The sequence below is a fragment of the Pseudophryne corroboree genome, chromosome 5 (assembly GCF_028390025.1).
Source record: "Pseudophryne corroboree isolate aPseCor3 chromosome 5, aPseCor3.hap2, whole genome shotgun sequence".
NCBI classification, from domain to species: domain Eukaryota; kingdom Metazoa; phylum Chordata; class Amphibia; order Anura; family Myobatrachidae; genus Pseudophryne; species Pseudophryne corroboree.
The window spans coordinates 494314466-494338835 of NC_086448.1; the positions used below are offsets into that span (position 1 = coordinate 494314466).

A 24370-nucleotide genomic window follows, 5' to 3' on the forward strand; every position below is an offset into this window, starting at 1 on the left:
ATATATAGTGTGCAGTTGGTCTGGCACTCTAGTGTACTGCATGTAACTGTACCCCGTGCCCTTACTGTCCTTAAGGAATAGATACTTACTAGTGTGTGTGTGGCACTCTGGGTTTGATGGGTCAAATAAGACCATGGCTGGACATCAACATTTCAATTTTCTAAGAAATTGCCATCGGGATACCTGACGACAATTTCTTAGTAAATTGAAATGTTGATGTCCAGCCATGGCCTTATTTGACTCATTAAACCTAGGGTGCTGCACACACTAGCAATTATATATATATATATATATATATATATATATATATAATCTGTTATTGGAACTTTAATCAGGATCGCAGTGACAAATCATGGATCAGTGTCAATCAACAATATTCACATGCAGGGGACCCAGTGGTAGCCTCTCCCTGTGATGTGTAAGAAGTAATGTGATCACAAATGCAGTCATTGTATTTACGGAATCAGGTGGTGGCTGCAATGATATGATTATGCTATGAATTAATCACAAGATATTTGATATTTTGTAAACCTTTGTGTGTTTATTTGTGTGGTGGCCTGCCAATAAACTGTTAGGTAAATTCACTTGGTCTCTCTTTCAATTTATGATGCAACCCTAATGGAAGGTCATACATTTGTGTATAGGGATTCTTGTTCTGAATATAACATTGTTCCCATGACAGGTTAATCTACAGAATTCCTCAAATTCCTTATAGATCTGTGACAATACAAATCCTGATCCTGAGAGTATTTGTGCCCCCCCCCATATTTAAAATAGGGACAGTGCCAAAATTATAGTGTTGTGTATTTATGAGGAAGGGGTGTGGCCACAGAATAGTACCAATTCACATTACACACACTGTAGTGTCTGTTAGTCACATTACACCATACAATAATGTCTACTATTCACATTACACCACAAAGTGGTACTCCTCATACAAGTTACAACACACAGTAGTGCAACTTATACACGTTACACCACAGAAGAGGTCCTTACACACATTATGCCAGGTAGAGCACCTTATACACATTATGCAGGTTGATCCCTTTTCACAGGGCTTATTCAGGTTGCATCGCTAATTGATGTGACTGCAATAACCCCATTCCCGATGCTACAGTGCATGCGCAGGTCTTATCCTGTGCTTGCAGCCAATGCAATTTGATCATATTGGCTATGAACGCCTCTGCCTGATTGTCAGTGTAGTGGAGTTTTGGGGGGAACAGCTGCGTGATGTCACACAGAGCCACTCCGAACGAGAAAATGTCAGAGGACCACCTGCATACGCAGCCTAGCTGTGGCTGCAGGGAGTCATCCACAGTGCTATGACTGCAATGAAATTGCAGTTGCAGCCACTGGGCAGTCCATTTAGCATGCTGGGCGGCCCTGCCCTGCAATGGGCAGCGCACAGCATGCAAAAGAGCGGATTGCAAATTCTGCTTTTTAGTAGAATTTTCAACCTGTACTGAATAAACCCCTATGTCAGGTAAACTTGCTTTCCCCTCCTTAGGCGAGATCTCCTACTGTGTCCCTTTTGTTACTGGAGACATGTTGCTCATCATAATATAAAGTAATGCAGTGAGGCACATTGATTGCAGAAACACCAGTACCACGTCAGTACCACCACCTCAAATCTCATATACAGGTTGAGTATCCCATATCAAAATATTCCAAAATATGGAATATTCCGAAATACAGATTTTTTTGAGTGAGATAGTGAAACCTTTGTTTTTTGATGGCTCAAAGTACACAAACTTTGTTTAATACACAAAGTTATTAAAAATATTGTATTAAATGACCTTCAGGTTGTGTGTATAAGGTGTATATGAAACATAAATGAATTGTGTGAATGTACACACACTTTGTTTAATGCACAAAGTTATTAAAAATATTGGCTAAAATGACCTTCAGGCTTTGTGTATAAGGTGTATATGAAACATATATGTAATCTGGGCTTAGACTTAGGTCCCATCGCCATGATGTGTCATTATGATATGCAATTACTCCAAAATACGGAAAAATCCGATATCCAAAATACTTCTGGTCCCAAGCATTTTGGATTAGGGATACTCAACCTGTAATACATTCATTTAAATAGTGAGAATTGTTGCTTGCCACTGTACTCTAAATGAAAATGTACTGTATACAGTGAGTCATATTGATCACAGTTGCACTAGAGTGACAATTTAGTGAGGTTTACTGCTACATTAGACAGCCTAAATACAGCAAGATAATTAGAGCGGTACATTATCAACTACATTTGAAGATATAGAATTCATATATTGCCAGAAGCAACTTAGCAGAGATATCTTTGTTAGATATTTATTTAGATATATTTAGGTGCAATACCTAGGAGATATTGTTCAAGTAAAGCCTAGAGAGTGAGAGATAGGGAGAGGCACAGAAACAGACACATACAGAGAGACAGGCACAGTAATATACACAAGGGCAGAGAGCAAGAGATGAGACAGATAGAGACAGACACAGACACAGACAGTTATAGACACAGGGACAGAGAGAGAGAGAAACACAGATACAGACACATAGAGACAGACACAGACCATTATATACAGAGGGACAGAGGGAGAGATGCACAGAGACAGACACATACAGAGAGACAGACAGTTATATACCCAGGGACAGAGCGAGATAGAGAGGCACAGGGGCAGACACATAGAGGTAGACATAGACAGTTATATACTGTACACAGGGACAGAGAGAGAGGCACAGAGGTAGACACAGACAGTTATATCCACAGGGACAGATGGAAAGATGGATAGAGACGGACACATGCAGAAAGACAGTTACAGTATATACACAGGGACAAAGAGAGAGAGGCACAGGGACAGACACATAGAGATGGACAAAGACAGTTATATACACAGGGACAGAGAAAGAGGAGAAATACTTACTTGTGCTGAGCGGCAGCAGGCAGCAGCAGCCGGCTTCAGTACCCAGAAGTCCCTCCTTCTCAGACATAGAAAGAGAGAAGGAGGGTGTTGGCGGGACACATGGGTAGGGAGAGAGACTCATACACTGCCCAGCACTGACGGCTGTTGTGTATATTAGCAGTGATTCGTCCGGCAGAGAAGGTGCCGGGCGCAACGTTACTATTATACACTGCGGCAGGCAGCACTGCAGCTGGTGGAGGCCAGTTGGGGTGAATGCAGAGAGTGTGCCCACAGGGCAAATTTGCTGTGGGCTAAGCACCGTCAGCACCACTCAAGTTACAGCCCTGGCTATTAGACACCCTGGAGTTTCTAAGCACTAGCAGGCATTTGATTAGTAAATACAGGGTGGTGATAGTAATGATGAATGCAGATATTAACAAAGGTTCCAACACCTGCTGGCTGTACCGATAACAGGTTTGTAAATAAGGGAGCACTGGCTCAGGCTGAGAACCAGAATACTGGATACAAGTGAGCGGTGAAGGGACTGGACTCAGGCAGCAAGCAGATGTGAGAGATGGTAGCAGTACTGGCAACAGGAGCGCTGGCAAAGGCTGGATACAGAGGCACTTAGGGGGACATGTACTAAGCAGTGATAAAAGTGGAGAAGTGAGCCAGTGGGGAAGTTGCCCATGACAACCAATCAGCTGCCCTGTATAATTTAAAAGTATGCAAATTATAAATGTTACTTTAATGCTGATTGGTTCCCATGGGTAACTTTTCCACTGGCTCACTTCTCCATTTTTATCACTGCTTAGTACATGTCCCCCTTAGTGCAGGTACTCATACAGAGTTGATCGGGGTCAGAGAGAACATACAGTCAGGGCCGGCGCTGCCATTAGGCAGCTTTAGGCAGCTGCCTATGGGTGCCAACACTTCAAGGGCGGAACTGAGTGCGAAAAAAATTAAGTCTGTAACAATGTGGGTGCTGCCTCCCCCTCCTGCGTCGCTTGCTGCCTCCCCACCCCTCTTCCCCCGACCTGTTGAGCTGCATCGCTGCTGGAGTGGAGTCCGAGGAGGAGGCCATGATCGGGGGTGGCACTTTCACCTGGGGAGAAAGTGCCATCATTCACCAGCTGATCTGCCCTCCCAGCCAGCGGCATGACCGGTGCGGCGGCGGCGGAGAGTGCAGGCCCAGCAGGAGTCCGAGGAGGAGGCCACGACCGGGGGCGGCACTTTCACCTGGGGAGAAAGTGCTGCCAACCACTAGCTGATCTGCCCTCCCTGCCAGCGGCCTGACCGGTGCAGCGGCGGCGGAGAGTCCAAGCCCAGCAGCCACTACCCCATACAGGAGTTCTTCTTCAAGGGCTAAATCTGCTGGCTGTCCACCCTCATTGAGTGCCACGGGATAAGCCAACCACGGTCAGTGTCTTGCACCTCAGCTGGCTGTCATTAATTTGACCAGCAGGAGGTTCTGCGGCAGCTGCACCTCTCTAGTGACTGAGAGGTGTCAGCTGCCTCAATAACATGTCAAAATGTGTGACTATATAGTGTGTGTATATATATATATATATATATATATATAATCAGCATATCAGCTCCTGATATTACTTAGAAAAAATTCAGGGACATACTGTAGATAGTTTCCAGTGTCCCAATGGCCATTTTTTTTTAAGTTCAAGACCTCAGACCTATTAGCAATAAATGTTCAATTATTAATTATACCATCCATCTAGTGCATAGGTCTGATTAGACATATTCTTATATTTAACTCCTTTATATCCCTAATGACATGGGCACTGGAGGTATCCCTATTCACGACACTATAAATAGCATTACTTTATTACCTACAATATTTGTAAAAAATATATATATATTTAATTAAAACTTTTCAATTCATATATCTATAAAACACATATTTCAAATTAATGAAATACATGTATTTTTTTTTTTTATATTATAGGTAATAAAGTAATGCTATTTATCTGTGCATTAGGTGGCTGGTAGAAGTCTAATTATTAATTGAAACTTATTGCTAATACAGTAGGTCTGAAGTCTTGAACTACAAAAAAATGTCCGTTGGGACACTGGAAATATATATATATATATATATATATATATATATATATAATGTTTGATATCTTATCTGCTATTGTATTAGACGTGATGTGATTTACATTATATTTATATTCAGGTATATATTGGAACCAGACAGGGCCGGATTAAGCCCTCGGGGGGCCCAGGGCAGCCAAGACAGCAGGGCCCCCCCCGCGGACCACCAACCTCCACAGTTACCCCCCTGCCCCACCTCCACCCCGCTGCTCACCTCCCGCAGTCACAGGCAACGGTAGCCGCGCTGCAGCAGGGGGAGAAGAGAAGACAGTGACACCAGGCTGCCGGGGTATGAGGGATCCACTCTGCCGGGGGAGGAGTGTGACTGTGCATGCGGCTTCCTCACCCCTCCTCTCGGGCAGCATGGTCGGGGACTGAGTCAAGCAATCTCCAGCCTCTTCCGCCAGCAGCACCTCTGCCTGGCAGCAGCGAAGGCTGGAGATTGCTTGACTCAGTCCCCGACCGTGCTGCCCCAGAGGATCGGGGAAGGAAGCCACATGCACAGCGTGGATTCCTCCTGCCCCGGCAACCTGTAGAGCGGTGCAGAGCTCAGGCCGGGGGGCCCCTTAAGACAGGGGGGCCCGGGGTACTGACCCCCGGGGCACCCCCCTTAATCCGGCTCTGGAGCCAGATGTAGTAAGCACACACCCCCTGCGAAGTCCGACTAGTGAAGTCCGACTAGTGGGTGTGGCCAACAGAATACACACACATATATATATATATACATATATATATATGCCCTCTTGTCTGTGCTCACTGTCTACCCCTTCTGTGTCACCCCGGTCTGTCAGCCCTTCCTTTTTATACTTACACTATCTTATACTCCATACTCCCTTTGATAGGACCTAACCCCGGGTTTTCTATACCTGTCCTATTTTGTCCTGTACTGTAAGTGCTGTTTTCTTGTTTGCTCATCTGATTATGTACTGTGTAATGGGCTCTGTGGATCCTTTGTGGCGCCATATAAATAAAGGATAATAATAATAATAATAATATTATATAATCTCCCTCCAAACCTCTCCCTAATCATAACCCCTAACGCTAATATCTGAAATCAAACCAGTAAAGTAACCCTCATATCCTATCCCTTATACCCGACCTAACCTCATCCCCCAAACTAACCCTAATATCCTATCCCTATATAACTCATAAGATGCCGCCACTGCACTTTATCATCTGAGAGGCCGAGTATTGGGAGAACGGGGGATGGGGGGTGGTGGGGGGCGGGCAATGTAGATTTGCCTAGGGTGCTGAGAAACCTTGCACCGGCCCTGAATACAGTATACTTAGGAAGTGAGCAAATATTATTCAGGCCTATGATGGTAGTGCTGCAAACAGCAGCTCTGGACACAGGCAGATGACAGAGCATTGGGCTCAGGCAGATGACAGCTTTGGGCTCAGGTAGATATCAGGAGTTCTTGCCACAGGCAGATGACAGACTGAATACAGGAACACTGGCAGATGCACAGGAGGTTCAAAGTCAATGGGAAGCTACACTGAGGTGATAAAGCTAATTATTTATCTTGAACCTAAGCTATATACTTATTAAAGACAACATACGCAATAGGCGCACGAGGTGCCATAATGGTACGCACTTAGCGTAGCAGACGCTAGGCCATGGTCGAGACGCACGAGCGGCACGTTCGCTCACGGCTTACGCTTGGTATCGAGCACGCTATAGGCGGCCCGAGTACTGTAATGCTACGCTAATAGCGTAGCAGACGCTGTACCGCGAGAGCGGGATACAAGCGGCGCTGACGCTCACTGATTTACACACAGACAACCTTGTAACAACACACTATAAGGGTATGCTTATACTTTAAACCTTAGTACTGTAATATTATCACAATGTAATGCTGATTAACCTTTATGATATGAAAGCTGTTTGAGCGACTGAGACGCTCAAAAACCCTTTATACTAACTAGTGAAACACACACTCCTTGCTAAGGTTCCAACACCTTTACTGACGATATTTAGTACGTAAAAAGGGGAAAACAGATACAGTTCATACACTACAGACCTGACATTAATACCTAAACACAATAACTAAGCAGAAATACAAACACTAGCAAACGATTGCAAATACAAATAAACAGAAAAAGGATAAATGGCAAACACTTATAGGTTAGCTACAAAAGAACAGTTGCATACATACAGAGTAACAAAATGGCCACAGAGAAAAACTTACACACGTGGGAATGAATCGCATGCGCTATCTGGAAACCAGCTCTCAGTCATCACGGGGAAAACCTTGTGGAGAGAAGTGAGGCTGGTCTGGCTATGGGGGTCTTTATATACACAACATACTGTACAATACAATGGGCCCTACAATCTCATTGTTCATTGGACACAGGAATGTCTCTCTGCACTATGACAAAAGGTCATAGGTGGATTTGAACAGGTGGGCTGTGACTATTTCAAACTGCTCAGATGGGAGGTATCCTCAAGATTCCCGCCGCATGGATAATGAACCGCAAATACAGTAAATGTCCATAAACTACTCATAGACATAACTATACGCAGGAGCGATTAATCTCTACCTAACCAGCACCGGATTGTTTCTAATAAAATACTCTTCAGTTAGGTACAAGACACCACTGTTCAACCTTTGTCAGACCCTTTGTATCGTGAAAAGAGGAATTCCCAGGTCCCTGAACCATTTACACTAAACATACTTGCAGACATTATTAAGGGGATTAATACCTACAAAAAAAACATTATATTGGTTAAATATGTAGCGATCGAGTCGCCCGCTAGTCGCACACAAACTCTACCGTAAATGCACATCCCCACGCGCAGGCGACGTGGGAGCGTCCCTTACGCAACCTGAGGGGATGCGTACGCATGGGGGAGTGGGTGCACGAGCAGCGGGCATGTGCATTGGGGTTAGTACATGGCGATGAGAATAACGATATTTTTCGACTTTGACAGTCCACCCTTTGGCAGTCACCAATAACTGCCACTTCCTAAACAATTCAAACAGAAAAATATATGTCATCATGTAAATACCTTTTTTATGATTGGGTAAAGGGAGGAGAGGAGAAGGTGGGAAAGATATGACCTAGTGAGATAGTAAAGCATGTGTGTATGAATCCATGTCTGAGGGGTCATGTATCATCGTGCCGTACGTGTTTTAAAGCAAGCTTCGAGGTATTGCAAAGTATTCATTTGAATCCTTCTTATCCCGTATTAAGGGTCTGTGGATGGGCTGTCAAACTCTACCGAGCTCTTTTCGGCTTTTTGTTGCAACAAATGGGGTGCACATTAGTTGATGATACATGAGGGGGGGGAGAGTATGTGGATGCTAATATGTGAGAATCACCTGTCGACTATGTGGGATACTACCTGGAGGTTGTAGAGATGAAGATAAGAAACAAGCGTTATAAATGCAGTCATATAACTATGTGAGTTTTAGTATACAGTCGCCGATTGAGGTCTTGTTGATGTCTTGTCTGATGTACGTGTTGTCTGATGTCTCGCGGTGCTTTTGCTGTAAGTGGTGAACAAAAGCTTTTCCAGTGTCCATAAAATTACAGTCTCTAAAGTATTGGGTTTCCAGTAGATAGTTAAAGTCACTAAAAGTATTGGGTGTCGGTGACATAGTTCATCAATGGTCTGTATAAAAGAGGTTCTCATATTCTTCTTCCAAGTGGATGTCCTTGTACCTTGGAGGAAAACAAAGGAGAAACGGGTGAAAGAAACGGACCGTGGAATCACATTTTCATCACAACATTGTCTCTATCGTTGGGTCGTAAATTAAACCAATTGGTATTACAGTGTCCTCGCTCCTCAGACTCATCACTCTGGTACTACGTTTACACTTCATTAAAGTCCGAACGCATCTAAATATCAGACCAATCAATATGACGACTCCCAGAATACACAAGCAAAATTTCTTTACATCAATGATAATGCCTTGGGCCCATTCTCCTAAACCAGGGAACCAATTTCGTGGGTTCAACCATGACACCAAGCTGGTAAGTTCATTACCCACAGCAGCAAGAGTAAGATTATGCCTCCTTCGAAACTCCCACTTTAATTGCAAAATGTCATCCATCTTTTGGTCTATGACCTCGGCCGGGTCCTCAGTGCTGTTTGTAATATACGTGCAGCACTTTACACCTTACTGAGTTGCTAGGGTAACACAATACCCGCCTGTCATTGCTGTGAGGTAATTGAGAATCATCCTATGCTGAACCAGATCTGTTTTGTAGGCTTGTAGCTCTCTCCCAGTATACCGGAACGTGTCGTCATACATTTCAGTGATATTGTCTATCAGGTTCACAAGTGCGTTTATATACCTAAAGTTTATCACTCCTCTGGCGATACGAGTGATATCTAACGCGAGTAGGAATTGAATCCCGGTGGATTCATGGATCAGATCAGAGGCCGGATGCTCTGTCCTCTCTATCAGGTGCCTTTTAACAACGTGCTCGTAATGAGTGTGAGTATAAGGAGCTTGGGCACCGCGGTGAATGTCTTTCATTTTGTTATGGGATACAGTCATTACTTCAGGCAGTACCTTTCCAATGTAACACAAATCCCTCTGAGTTTGGGGCGAGCCACTTATACGCCTTCCTCCCGCATATGAAATATGCATCATCGGGGAGAACATATGGGACGGAGTATGACATAACCATGTTACAAACTTTCCATGTGAAATCTCCTAACCCTAATTCTCCCATCTGTCTAGTGCACGTATCCGGTTGTACGATATGTGCACAGTATCCTGGTGATACTTCTCCAACTCGCATGGTCCTACTTCCTAGAGTGTACCTATACCGGAAATATTTTCCACTGTTGGCTATCTGGCGTATAAGCTCTGAATCTATGGACATTCTATCGGCTCTATGTGAAAATGTCATGGTTTGATTACTCCATGACACTTCCCAATTTCCCGGCTTTCGGGGATTGGAAATGTTAAAGCATACTAAGGACCTATCTACATGATATCAGTGGAGCTTCAAACTAGGAGGACTAGAGATATTAAACCTCTTGTCCACCGGTCTCCCACCACTTAACTCAAGTACCTCTCCTGTCGTTAAAGGGAATGGTACTAGTCCTGATTTGCTATGACCTTGAGGTACTTGAGAGCACACCCAGCAGTCTGTCTGGTTTAACACTTTACCCACTAAGAAGTGATAGTCACTCAATGGATGCCAGTCCATGTGGATATTAAAACTGGACTGACATTTCTTGATGCACCCATCCTCGACTACACTGTCACAATGCCGACAGATGCAGCTCTCCTCAGCTAACAATCCTTCACAATTTCTTCTATTGTCAATGAAACCAGATCGTTTTCGGATACTCGCCTTTACTCGGTGATTGTGTTGCTCTTGGAAATCTACGCCTCCATCCTGGTCATCAGAACCCATTCCAGATCCTTACTCGACCTCACTGGTACTCTCACCGAAACAGACTGCTCTGGTCAACAACAGGGTCAACAGGAAAACACGGACTGCAGTCTCTTGGGGCGAGTCCATCTTACAGGAGGAGAAAGAGAAAGTTGTAATGGGGGTACAGAAAAATAATTGAAGGGGGAAAAAAACTTGTTATGATGATTTGTCCTCTGGTCTTGTTGTTCTTCTTGCTCAGATGTCATCTCAAAGGTGCTGTCTCTCAGTCTTCCCAAAACGAACATTCCGGTGATACAATATTCTTTCCGACTCAGCGATCTTTCTGTAAGGAGAATAAATCTTGCATTACCATTTGTCTAACTTTTGTGTGACATACCATCCGTAAAACATGAAAGAACAAAAAGAGAGAGAGAACAATTTGGAAAGGGAAAAAAACATTATCAGATTTTCATCAACAGGCTGTCACATCAACATGTCCACCAGTATCTCTGCATAATCCCCCCCCCCCCCACCAGTATTTCCCCTCTCCACCCTTTGCGTCTGGCCAAACACAACGATGCTGGTAAGACATACTGGGGTTAGGTAGACTTCTGAAAAGACCAAGTAGCCATGTGATGTTTGAGTTCTGCCGATGAAAGTTACAGATGAGAAGAAAACATTCAAAGATAAATTACAAAGTTTACCCGGCCGTTCCTGTGTCTACAAGGAACTGACCTCCCAATTTCAGTAACTGTAAGCTCAGGTTTATTGTCACGACTAATGATCAACTTTACTGACTGCACATTACAGGTGTGGCCCAAACTTCTTCCTAGGTGATTCCTGATTACAATTTCGTGTGTCATGACTTTGCTCGTGTTTTTGTCTAGGGGGTTTATCTACCTTGTGTGTATCTTCAAAACCTACAATTTCGTGCAAAATGACCTTCCCTCTGGCAATTATAACATCTTATCACCTTTGACTTACCCACAGGGATCTGAGGCTTCTTACCTCCCTGTGCCTCCCTGTGCTTGCTGATGTTTTGATCATGCCCAACAGCGGACTTTCTTAATGCAGCCACCGAGATATTTCTCCAGTTTGGGTTGGTGGTCTGTACCCTTGTTCTCAATACTACCTTTAAACCATCCATTAATACCTTTACTGCTATCTCTATATGCTGTGCATGATATATAACACCGTACTTACCTGTGGACACGACCTCACCTGACCCTCCGTTAGGGGGTTTGACTACTGCCTTTACCGATTGGGTCGCGTCCACCTGGATGTCTTGTATGATAGCTGCTGGAAAAGGTGCCGACATCGTGCTGGGCTCACTTTCTTGTTTGTAATCCTGAGGGAAGTTTAACATGGAGTGCAACTTGCACGGGTTAGAATTTGTACATTTATCAGTTTTCCTTCTATCATTATTACATTTGTTACAATTATTCTTATCATTAATAATACAGTTGCTAAGTGCACAATTATCATATACCAGTGTGTCATTCTCTGCAGCCATTTGTTCTTCTGTTGCCATAACTGTCTTACCAAAGTGAGAGTCAGCTGTGTAAGCTAATCCTCCTTGTATCTCACCTTCCCGTTGCCATAACTGTAAACAATCATAATGCCTAATCCTCTGTTTTGCAGATGTTATTAGACATATCCTTTTCTTTAAATTTTGTAACACCTCAGGACTAAAACTGCCTACTAGTGGGAACTTTTCCCCATTATGCACAGTCATTCGTTCCCACTCATTGCATAATACCTCTGCGTGTGATTTCTCACACATTATGTACCTCGCTGACCCGGCTGGGCGCGGAATATTATCAACCTGAACCTTGGTTGATCGCCCCTTACTTGAGCAACTGGCCCCCATTATTTGCAGGCGTTGCCTTCTCAGCGAACCCTTACAAAAAAACAAGTTCCCAGAGGTAAGGCGATGGTGAAAGTTTACCGAGTACCTTCACACACTCTCGCCCACGTCGACCAATATGCCCACACGCTGCCTTAGTGCTGGCGTACTCAACCCAGGGCCCCTGCAACCTGAACCTCTATTTACTGGGACATGTGGGTGTGATCCGCAGAGCACTTACCCATCCAAGTAAATATCAGTTGCTGGAGAATTCCTGAGTGATCAGCGAACCTCCCTTAAAATAAAAAAAAAACCTACACAAATCACGTTAGAATGTACAAGTAGCGTTTATGATCCCACAGTAAATCTTAGTGGGTATCAAGGTAACAAACTAATGCACACACTTACGTGCGGTACAGTCGCACTGTGTATAAATAACTATTATTTATACGCCTTACGACCAGCGGAATCGGTTGTTTGGGCTGCGAAACCTTCAGCCGGAGCTTTATTCTCAAAACGGGCATATATGGGTATTGCACCAACCCCCAGGGCTGCGCTCTCTACCTCTGACCTTTCTTAAGTCAGGGTTTCCAGAACTTCATATATGTACTTTTAACGGATTTCGGACTTTCGCGGACCTCCTGGTCTGCTGTAACACTATTTGCTCTCTTTTGCGTCGCTAACCCTTTCTTGGGCGCGGAATATTTATTTTAACGCGAGATGCCTCCCACGCCACCACGTGATATCACTCCACGGATGTACACACCTACGAGACTCGATTTCTAAGGTTCACCAAAGAGAAAAAAAACTTTTGCATACACACGATCTTTCACCTCATATACTCTTTGACGTTTCTGTACAGAAAATTTTTCTTTCACTCAGGTAACACAGGCTAATCCCAGAGGAGTTGCAACAAGAGAAGGATCTTTTTTAAACTAGTTTTAGAAGACTGAAATCAATTTGTGCTATTATCGCGTTGCTCCCGTATCGCCTTACTAAAACAATGTTATCGTGTGATTTGTGTTTAGCGGGCGTATCCGTACGCTTGTTGCGTAATAAACGCTACTTGCGTAGGCCTTTGCGTCGCGTACGCTTGACTCCCACTCGGTGAGAGACACGTGTACACAACCTAGATACGTCCGCAGTAACACAAGTAACACGCTTCTATAATTGTAAGCGATATTTAACTATAAACGCTTACTGCACATCACACAGTATTCCACTGTAGCAACCTTTAATTAGGCCAGGCTATGTGTGTGCCTTACAATTACTCCCTTTAAGTATTTAATCTTGCGTTTTTTAACTACCAATAGCAACAAATCTTTCTCAGCACGTTATCAATGATAAATGGCAAACAGGAAAGTGAGATATGTGAACAATACACAAATGAAAAGTATGCAATTTGTTTCAGTACAGAAATTTAAACCAGATTTAAAATACAATAGCTTACCGTTCTTACCTTCCGGTTCCGGATTCCACCAGCATCCCTACAAACCAAGAGAATCAGACGCAGACGCTCATCTGATCAGCACTACGAGATACTACCTATTCTCCCTTTGCTGATCGATAAAGTCTGCGTGTCTTCGCCTGACTGCGGATATGAGGTGGACCGGATTATCCCCCAATTGATAAAGCTAATTATTTATCTTGAACCTAAGCTATATACTTATTAAAGACAACATACACAATAGGCGCACGAGGTGCCGTAATGGTACGCACTTAGCGTAGCAGACGCTAGGCCGCGGTCGAGACGCACGAGCGGAACGTTCGCTCATGGCTTACGCTTGGTATCGAGCACGCTATAGGCGAACCGAGTACCGTAATGCTACACTAATAGTGTAGCAGACACTGTACCGCGAGAGCGGGATACGAGCGGCACTGACAGTCACTGATTTACACACAGACAGCCTTGTAACAACACACTATAAGGGTATGCTTATACTGTAAACCTTAGTACTGTAATATTATCACAATGTAATGCTGATTAACCTTTATGATATGAAAGCTGTTTGAGCGACTGAGACGCTCAAAAACCCTTTATACTAACTAGTGAAACACACACTCCTTGCTAAGGTTCCAACACCTTTACTGACGATATTTAGTACGTAAAAAGGGGAAAACAGATACAGTTCATACACTACAGACCTGACATTAATACCTAAACACAATAACTAAGCAGAAATACAAACACTAGCAAACGATTGCAAATACAAATAAACAGAAAAAGGATAAATGGCAAACACTTATAGGTTAGCTACAAAAGAACAATTGCATACATACAGAGTAACGAAATGGCCACAGAGAAAAACTTACACACGTGGGAATGAATCGCATGCGCTATCTGGAAACCAGCTCTCAGTCATCACGGGGAAAACCTTGTGGAGAGAAGTGAGGCTGGTCTGGCTATGGGGGTCTTTATATACACAACATACTGTACAATACAATGGGCCCTACAATCTCATTGTTCATTGGACACAGGAATGTCTCTCTGCACTATGACAAAAGGTCATAGGTGGATTTGAACAGGTGGGCTGTGACTATTTCAAACTGCTCAGATGGGAGGTATCCTCAAGATTCCCGCCGCATGGATAATGAACCGCAAATACAGTAAATGTCCATAAACTACTCATAGACATAACTATACGCAGGAGCGATTAATCTCTACCTAACCAGCACCGGATTGTTTCTAATAAAATACTCTTCAGTTTGGTACCAGACACCACTGTTCAACCTTTGTCAGACCCTTTGTATCGTGAAAAGAGGAATTCCCAGGTCCCTGAACCATTTACACTAAACATACTTGCAGACATTATTAAGGGGATTAATACCTACAAAAAACATTATATTGGTTAAATATGTAGCGATCGAGTCGCCCGCTAGTCGCACACAAACTCTACCGTAAATGCACATCCCCACGCGCAGGCGACGTGGGAGCGTCCCTTACGCAACCTGAGGGGATGCGTACGCATGGGGGAGTGGGTGCACGAGCAGCGGGCATGTGCATTGGGGTTAGTACATGGCGATGAGAATAATTATATTTTTCGACTTTGACAGAGGAGTGAGTTGTTCTAACAATGTCTGAGCCATAGGGGCAGGTATACATAGTATGCTCCTGGCTGCAATTGGAGGCAAGAGTCATATGAGATCAGCAATAGGATCTGGATGGAAGGATCATTCCCCTGACTGCATGCAACTAGGCTGTGCTCATGTAATTCAGGAAATGAAAATAAACAGGAAATCAGGAACAGTGTTAACAAGGCAGGCATATAGCAGCATTGAAAAAAAAACAGACTAAAGGCCCATACATACTACGTGATATAGTAACTCATAACACTCATTTTTATCCTCCTGAGCGATATTGTTTACTATATGGCCCAGAGTGTATGCTGTGGATGATGGCCGATGTGCGGCCCAAGTGTCAGCCGTGCATGCAGCTTAAGATGGACTCATCGTCCAAATCTGTATGCAAGGCCCAGCCGCAGCATGACATCACTGTGCGAAAGTGCTGGCAATATCGCACAGTATATATGCCCACGTCGGGCGGCCTGGGTCAGGAAGGGGACACACTAGGCGATGTCTATTGTGTGTACACACATTAAGACCCCAATTTGTGATATACTCTATGTTGAATTCACTGTCCATATTAGCTTACAATACTTACTTAGCTTTGTATCATTGAAGAGCCCATGTCTAGATGAGAATACTGTTGCTGACATTAAGCACATGTCCCAACATGGCCTATTCCAGGGAGGGGACAAATTGATCTGTTTCTGGACTTCCCTCCTAATTTAGGATTGTCCTCACCTGTGTTAAACTCGTTAATTGATAAGAAAGGTGTTTCACTACACTAGGTGGATTTCCATGAATAGAGCATTTTGTCCCTCCTGGAATGTGTCACGTTGGGAGGTATGCATTAAGTGATGTGCATAATTTATCTCTTGTGACCAAACTATTAAGTTGTTCTATGTAGAATTTTAGCAAGGAAATAAATAAAACATACAGTATGTATGGAACACCAGACACTTCTATGTACTGGATTGCATATAAGTGCCTCCCTCGTGAATTCAGGTTTAATTTCACACTGGAAATTAATGTTATTGCTGTTAATAATACTGTGGAAACAAAAACAGGTACAAATTACATGATATCAAATTTAAAGGAAGTTTTGCCAAAAGCAAAACTCGCCTATGATTTCAAACCAAAACCCCGGGTTTGCATATATATCTAGCTTTATTTTTTTCATGCAGAGAAAATACTGACTGCTTTTACAACTTATTTAAAAGAACAGAATGTGCTTTGGAAAAAAAGGCTTTGCTTGCAGAGGTGGCCAGAAATGTGCAGTTTGGCATGGATAGCATACAGGGGCAGATGTATTAACCTGGAGAAGGCATAAGGAAGTGATAAACCAGTGATATGTGCAAGGTGATAAAGGCACCAGCCAATCAGCTCCCATATGTAAATTAACAGTTAGAATCGGATTGGCTGCTGCCTTTATCACCCTGCACATATCACTGCTTTATCACTTCCTTATGCCTTCTCCAGGTTAATACATCTGCCCAACAGTACTGTATGTGCTTCCTTTACTCCTGGAGTGAACAGAAGTACAGTGTATGCACCTGGTTTACACTAGGACATGTAACTTTACAAAGATAGTAGTAAGTGATAAAATATACAGTGCAAAATGAATTCACAATACAGTACAGACATGTATGGGCATGTAAAAAGTCATTAGAAAAACTCACAAACACAAAATGGAAGCATTAATTAAGTACAAAGCAATAAACACATTCGTCCCCTCTGCTTTAATATATTAAATGGAAATATATTATATTGCTGTGGCCCGGTTGCTAATATAATTGCAGTAATGTGAATAGAAACATAGAATTTGACTGCAGATAAGAACCACTTGGCCCATGTAGTCTGCTCCTTTTTTTTTACTTTTTGGTAACCTGAACCCTATTGATCCTTATTTCTTTGTAAGGATATTCATATGTCTATCCCAAGCATGTTTAAATTGCTCTACTAACACCTCTGATGGGAGACTATTCCACCAATACACTACCCTGTCTGTAAAGTCATTTTTCACATCACAGTAGCTTCATTACTATAGTATTTTCATAAGTGGATAGCATTTAAAGTCATTCAGCCAATCAGAAGCACCTACAAATAATCCACCTTAACACAGTTAATTTCTTTTCATGTTCTTCATGGGATGCATATACTTTTAATACTTTGGCCAAACTTACAGTACATGTCCCCTTCAGCCACCATCTGCCTTAGCAGAGGGGGTCATAAGAACAAAATGTCTCTCAGGTGACATGAGGCTTGATATAAGTTCTAAAAAACAAATGATACTGTAGGAAAAGAAATACATTGTATTTTCATATAACTCAGTATGATCCAATGTCTTATCATATTCAATTTTCCAGATAAGTTTAAAAATTGCATATGAAATATAAAAAGTGTGGGTAAACTGAGGAGTTTTTTTATTTATCATACTGTAACTTTTTTTGGCAACACATTTTAATTTTAAGCAAGAATGATTTGCATTGATATAAAGTCAGTTTCTATAGAAAGTTGTAATAAAAATAAAATTATGGCATAATACATGATAGATTACTAGACTTTGTAGTAATTTAATGACTGTTTACATATGAAGTAATTCTAAAATGCATCAGTATTTAATAAACAGAGCTTTATGCATAGAATATGTTTTATGGTTGTTTTTCTTTACTTAGACAACATATGTTTTTACAGTAGTAATTATTTTTTCTTGCCTGTTAGATTGTTTTCATAAAACAGAACCTGCGTCCACCGTTTTTTACAACCAAATGCGGTGGTTACACAGAAAGACAAATCATGGTGCAATACCTTTCTTAAAAAAAGGGGGAATTTTATTCACAAAAAAACGCACTCACAATTTAAAAAATGAATGAAAGCATATAATACATCACTCCAATATGAGAGTCCTCTCTGGTCTGAGTGGAAGACCTCCAGATGTTCCCAAGATGGAAAAGGGATTTGACACAACCCGGGTGAAAGTGTCATGCACCGGAGATCATCACAGGGGACCCGTCCAGGACTCACGAACCACACCGTGCTTAACGCGTTTCGGATCCTCCTCGATCCTTCGTCAGAAGCATGTGTGGTAACCTTGCTGTGTTCTCTATTATGTTCATCTTTAACATGTGAGAAAGTTTTTTTAGCTAATTCTTTTCTTTTTTCTCTATACGAAAACATGGTTGCAGCAATTCTATATGAACGTGGAGGCCATGGAACGCAAACACTACCGTTCCCTGGTAACGATGTATGTCATAATTGGACACTTCCGCTTATCAGTACGGACGTGGAACGCATAGCGGAACGCATGGATTTCCGGTTCCTGGTAACCACGGCGCATAATTGGACATAATTGGATACTTCCGTTAACCAGTACGAGCCGTGGAACGCATAGCGGAACGCAAGGACTTCCGGTTCCGGCTACTGCGGCGCGTAATTCAATCTACGGATTGCAACTAATTTGTAATTAGTTTGGGTCATAAATAGAGAACACAGCAAGGTTACCACACATGCTTCTGACGAAGGATCGAGGAGGATCCGAAACGCGTTAAGCACGGTGTGGTTCGTGAGTCCTGGACGGGTCCCCTGTGATGATCTCCGGTGCATGACACTTTCACCCGGGTTGTGTCAAATCCCTTTTCCATCTTGGGAACATCTGGAGGTCTTCCACTCAGACCAGAGAGGACTCTCATATTGGAGTGATGTATTATATGCTTTCATTCATTTTTTAAATTGTGAGTGCGTTTTTTTGTGAATAAAATTCCCCCTTTTTTTAAGAAAGGTATTGCACCATGATTTGTCTTTCTGTGTAACCACCGCATTTGGTTGTAAAAAACGGTGGACGCAGGTTCTGTTTTATTCTACCAGGTTTTGGAAAAACCAGTGTTACATCCATAATTTGGCTATCCTGATTCTGGAAACTACCTGAGGATGTCTTGATATGCTTTAGAAACACCTGAATATTGTGAGTGTTTTGGGTTTATTAAAGAAGTAACACCCTTATATTTGCGTTACTACACGATCATCTGCTCCCTGTGCCTCTCATATACTCTGTCTCAAACTGAGTTTTGATACCGAGTGGGCACAGTTTCTTCTTGTTTTACCAGATTATTTCATAAGAAGATTTTGAACTATCCCATGGACTATCTTCCCTCATATGGGATTTAATCCAACTGGAGGATCATTTCAAGGGTGATTATCCATATTACTCTTTATTGGTTCAGATTTAGCGCCGTTGTGTTTTTGTTATAACTTTCCTTTTCCATTTTGTATTTATGAAGGTTATTTGAGAAACCTTTTGTTAACAGAAATACTAGGCTGCTTTTTCTGTTTATTGCGCAACTATTTTTATGTTCTATTCATAATACTAGATTGTTTTCATTCAAGGGGAAATTTAATGGTGGTGTCTAAATTCATTCTAATGCAATATGAATTAAACGTCAATAAAATCTCATTGATCTTTTTGCTGTCAGTGTCCAGTCACTTTTGTCTACATAGTGTAATATTGTATATTTAGATATATACAGTATGTTTGCAGGCCACACGTTACAGAACTGATCATGCAATATCAGGATATTGGCCCAATAAAACAACATATATAGCACCAAAACAACCACAATGCACTGTAATCTAATTGAAGTAATCAATTAGTCCAACCTGCTGGATCATATCAAATTTGGTAGCTACAGTATACTGTATGGGGCCAAATGGAGCATTAATTCAACTAGCCCATATCCTAGTTACTGTAGGTATAGCTCTATGAATTACTAGCATAAGTCCCATCCTACAATAATAACAAAGATTAAGAAACCTTACTGCAAATGTCCTGACAAACGGTATCTTATACAAATAAAAATTAGATTTTTTTAAATAATAACCCATGACTAAATGTGTTTTACTAACTGACAAAAATACACAAACATTTAAATAAATCACTTGGGTACCATTGAACTTTCTGAACAAATTTTGCCTACAACCCGTTAAAATGAAACAAAAATATGCAGTACTGTACCTAAAAGTTATATGGGGAGATGTATCAAGCCTTGAAGAGTCGATTAATGTAACATACTATTGTAACATAACATCGGCATGTGTAATACAACTTTATGTCCACCAGATGTCGTTTTCCTGAACATGAGTCAAATAGCCAACATAGCTTCTGTAGCGCCACTTGCTGATTGGCTGATGGAACCTATCATTCAGTACACTATACAGTAGTACTGAACAGCGTTTTGTCATGAATGCAGTTGAATGTGTAATAAATAGGGATGAGCGGGTTCGGTTCCCTGAGAACCAAACAACTCCGTACTATGAGATCTGAGCATGGATCCGAGTCAGGTGCTGTTTTTCACGCCTATCTCGGATCCAAAAATGAGGAAAAACATCATCATCCCGCTGTCGGATCTCGCAGGTTTTGGATTCTATATATACTCCCGGGGATCTGCGCCATCTTCACTCCGGACTTGGAGAGTGCACAGTAAGGATGTGTTGTATTCTTCTGTGCTATATTCTGTGCTGTAATCGGATAGGCAGGTTATGAAAGGGGGGCAGGAGAGAGCAGAGGGGTTGCTGCAGGAGAGTTGAGTTATCCTGGGGTGCTGCTTGTGTAGGTGTGCTGTGACTATCACTGTGTTAGGGCTCTGCATAGTAGACAGTGCACTGCATACTGTGGCTGTGTATAGGACCAGGTGTTGTTCTCTGTATATAAGGGGCTGTGTACTGCCATACACTACTGCTATATATCTGTATGTGATCCAAAGCAAAAAATATATATCTGTTGATGCTTCTCTCTGACTACTATTACAGTGGCTGCAGTATACTACTGCTATATATCTTCTGTGTGTAATCCAAATCAAAATAATATTTCTATTGGTACGTCACTTTGATGACTAGTATAGCGGCTGTCATACACTACTGCTATATATACTGTGTGTGTGAACCAGAGCAAAAAATATATTTCTATTGGTGCGCCACTCAGTGATGACTGCCAGTACTGCTGTACACTACTGCGATATATATTCTCTGTGTGTGATCCAGAGAAAAAAATATATTTCTATTGGTGCATCACTCTGACTACTAGTACAGCAGCTGCCATACACTACTGCTATATCTCTATGTGATACAGAGCAAGAAATATATTTCTATTGGTGCATCACTCTGACTACTAGTACAGCAGCTGCCATACACTACTGCTATATATCTATGTGATACAGAGCAAAAAATATATTTCTATTGGTGTGTCATTCAGTGTCGACTACAAGTACTGCCATACACTACTGCTATATATCTGTGTGTGACCCAAAGCAAAAAGTATATTTCTATTGGTGCATCACTCTGACTACTAGTACAGCAGCTGCCATACACTACTGCTATAAATCCTCTGTGTGTGATCCAAAGCAAAAAATATATTTCTATTGGTGCGTCACTCAGTGACGACTAGTACTGCAGCTGCCGTACAGTACTGCTATATATCTGTGTGTGATCCAAAGGCAAAAATATATTTCTATTATGTATTTGACTGCTGTACCTGAAAGGGGTGATCTGTCCATCCATCCATCCATCCAGGGCTCTGCCCCAGTGTAAAATTAAAATAATAAAAGCTAAAAACAAAAATCCTAAAATTATAATTATAAAAAATATATCTATTTTTTTTTGCTGTACCTCATTGTACTATACAATTTTTATTTTACTTTCATAAGTACTGTGACACTTCCAGTCAGACGGCAGTATATTATTTCCTACTCATAAACGCATTGTGCGATGCTGTTGCTGTAGTCAACAGCAGTGTGTAATTATTATATATATTTCTGATTCATTTGTACGACACTGTAACCGCTAGTGTGTGATATAAAAAATTCTTCAACATATTTTTGACTAATTTGTGCAACACCTTAACCAGATTGTGTGATATAAAAAAAAAAATATATATATATATATCCAAGGGTGATCCTGCACTCTCATCCTCCGGTTGGAGACAAATAAGGCGGGTGCTTCCAATGGATCATGTAGGTCCACTAATACATAAACAGTCTCCACTGAGTGGGTGTGCACTCTCGCTGTAATAGAGTCAATCAATGTGAGGCAGTCAATCATCACCGTAGCTTTTAATGTCAACGTTTCGGTCTGTTAACAGACCTTTCTCAAGACAGGTGATACATCGGATCAAGTGTTCAATTGAATTAGCAAAGAAAAAAGATATCTGTAAGGACAATGATCATAATTACAATCACATGCCTCACCGGTCCCTGGAAAACCTCACACCAATAGAAAAACATCACCAAATAGGATAGGCGTACACTATGCTGGAAAAGATCACCAATGTGTTCAAATATGCAAAGCAAACTCATATTCTCCCGTGAAATGTGTAGTTTTAACTGCGCACTGAGTCCCTTTTAGTTCAGACAAGCTGTCGCACTTAGAGGTGACCAGCCTCACAATAGACACAAATACAGAAGGTTGTGCTGCGCTCAGTCCTAATAGTGATGGTAATGTGCTGGTACCTCAGTTATACATAAATGTACTGTTTATCGAATTATAAATGGATAAATATATAGGTAAATCTACGACCCTTGTGCTGGTACCTCAGTTATACATAAATGTACTGTTTATCGAATTATAAATGGATTAATATATAGGTAAATCTACGACCCTTGTAGATGTCTTGTGTGTATTATACAGTATAGTGTATTGGCATACTGCCGGATCGTTGATGAAAAAATAAATAATATATGATGGCAGATATAGGTTCAAGTCGCTGAGCTTCATTTATTTACTACTACAGTTGCATAATGTCCATAGTGTTTCTCAAAGTCACTCTTTCTCAAAGTCACTCTTTCTAAAATGCGGAGTCCCGCATATACATTTAATTCGTATAGTCTTTTGAGTACTCGAATACTTCTGCAGCGGTGTTGAAGTAAAACCGAGTCTTCACGGTGTGGAGAACTCAGTATTACAGCATACGGTGAATAGACAGAGGGGTTTCTCCGGACTGGCTTCTCCCCTCTCACCCCGGCTCCCCGTGGTGCGTTCTGCTTCAGACGCCCCTCGTGCGCTGGTCGGTTCAAGTGTGAAACCTGTCTAAGGTAAGGGAGTCCGGGGGGGCGCTCTACAGAGCTGCTCACCAGGTTACCCCCACCTTGTACGGACACTCACCTGCCGTCTTCTCCCGCTGTTCGCCTGAGCTCCGACACCGGCTTCCTCCCTCGTCCTCCGTCCGGCGGTTGCTAGGTTACGAGCGCGCTCTCCGGATGTCCTGGTCACGTGACCGGGTCTTTCGTGGATGTTCTCGTACTCTCCGTTCCGTGTACTCTTGCAGTAATAAGGATCTCCAAAATGGTGGCTGAGGACTCCCTAACTCCCTATTCTCCCGTACCTGTCACACACAGTGTGCCATCAACAGATATCAAGAGATAGTTCAATACCATATAGTAAATTGTGTGGATGGTGGGGACTCAATGTCCATCAGGCTGTCACATAAGGTGGACATAAATAATCATTAGAACTACATAGTAGTCAGAAATCCACAACTATAGTTAACTCATCAACATTGCCACATATATTGGTAATCACTAAATAAAAGGGATTTTTCCCATGCACTCTGCTGGCTGTTAGTAAGAAGAACTATATACTATGTAATAATAGAAAATGTAGAGCTCTTCGTTACATATGTTTTGCAAAAGATATGATAAGCCTCCAGGCCACTTCACGGCTGCTCTATTACTGGAGGTCCCTAACTAAGCATAAGTCCAGGGCTTGGACCCCACAAAGTTGGCTCAGGCCCAACCACCCTAGGGCAGCACACAATTGAAATACTAAAGTGTTAATATGTGTTAAGAAAGAAGCAGACGCTATGGGTTAGAAAGTGCTACAGAAATAAGGGTGTTAATAAAATACTCAAAAGAGTAATATTAGTGAAAAAAGAGAGTGTTACATAAGTGCTAAATAAATAATATGGCGAGCTACCCCAAGGTAGCCCAGTCACACCAGACCTGAGGGGTACCACTCCCCAAACTTACACACAGCATAATAATAATAATAATAATAATAATAATAATAATCACAATGGGTCATACAATTGCTTAATGTACGGCCACATGATAATTATTATTATTATTATTATTATTATTAT

The 24370-nt window shown here is 42.0% G+C and overlaps 1 long non-coding RNA gene across 2 annotated transcripts in view; it reads right to left on the reverse strand.

Annotated features, from left to right (window-relative positions):
- The window catches only part of LOC134929155 (uncharacterized), a 173213-nt gene extending 149670 nt beyond the window's left edge, over positions 1 to 23543 (reverse strand). For both annotated transcript variants that reach the window (XR_010178333.1, XR_010178334.1), the window contains exon 1: positions 23395 to 23543. This is a non-coding gene — a long non-coding RNA (uncharacterized LOC134929155). The remainder of the gene's footprint in view (positions 1 to 23394) is intronic.
- Between the last annotated feature and the right edge of the window lie 827 nt (positions 23544 to 24370).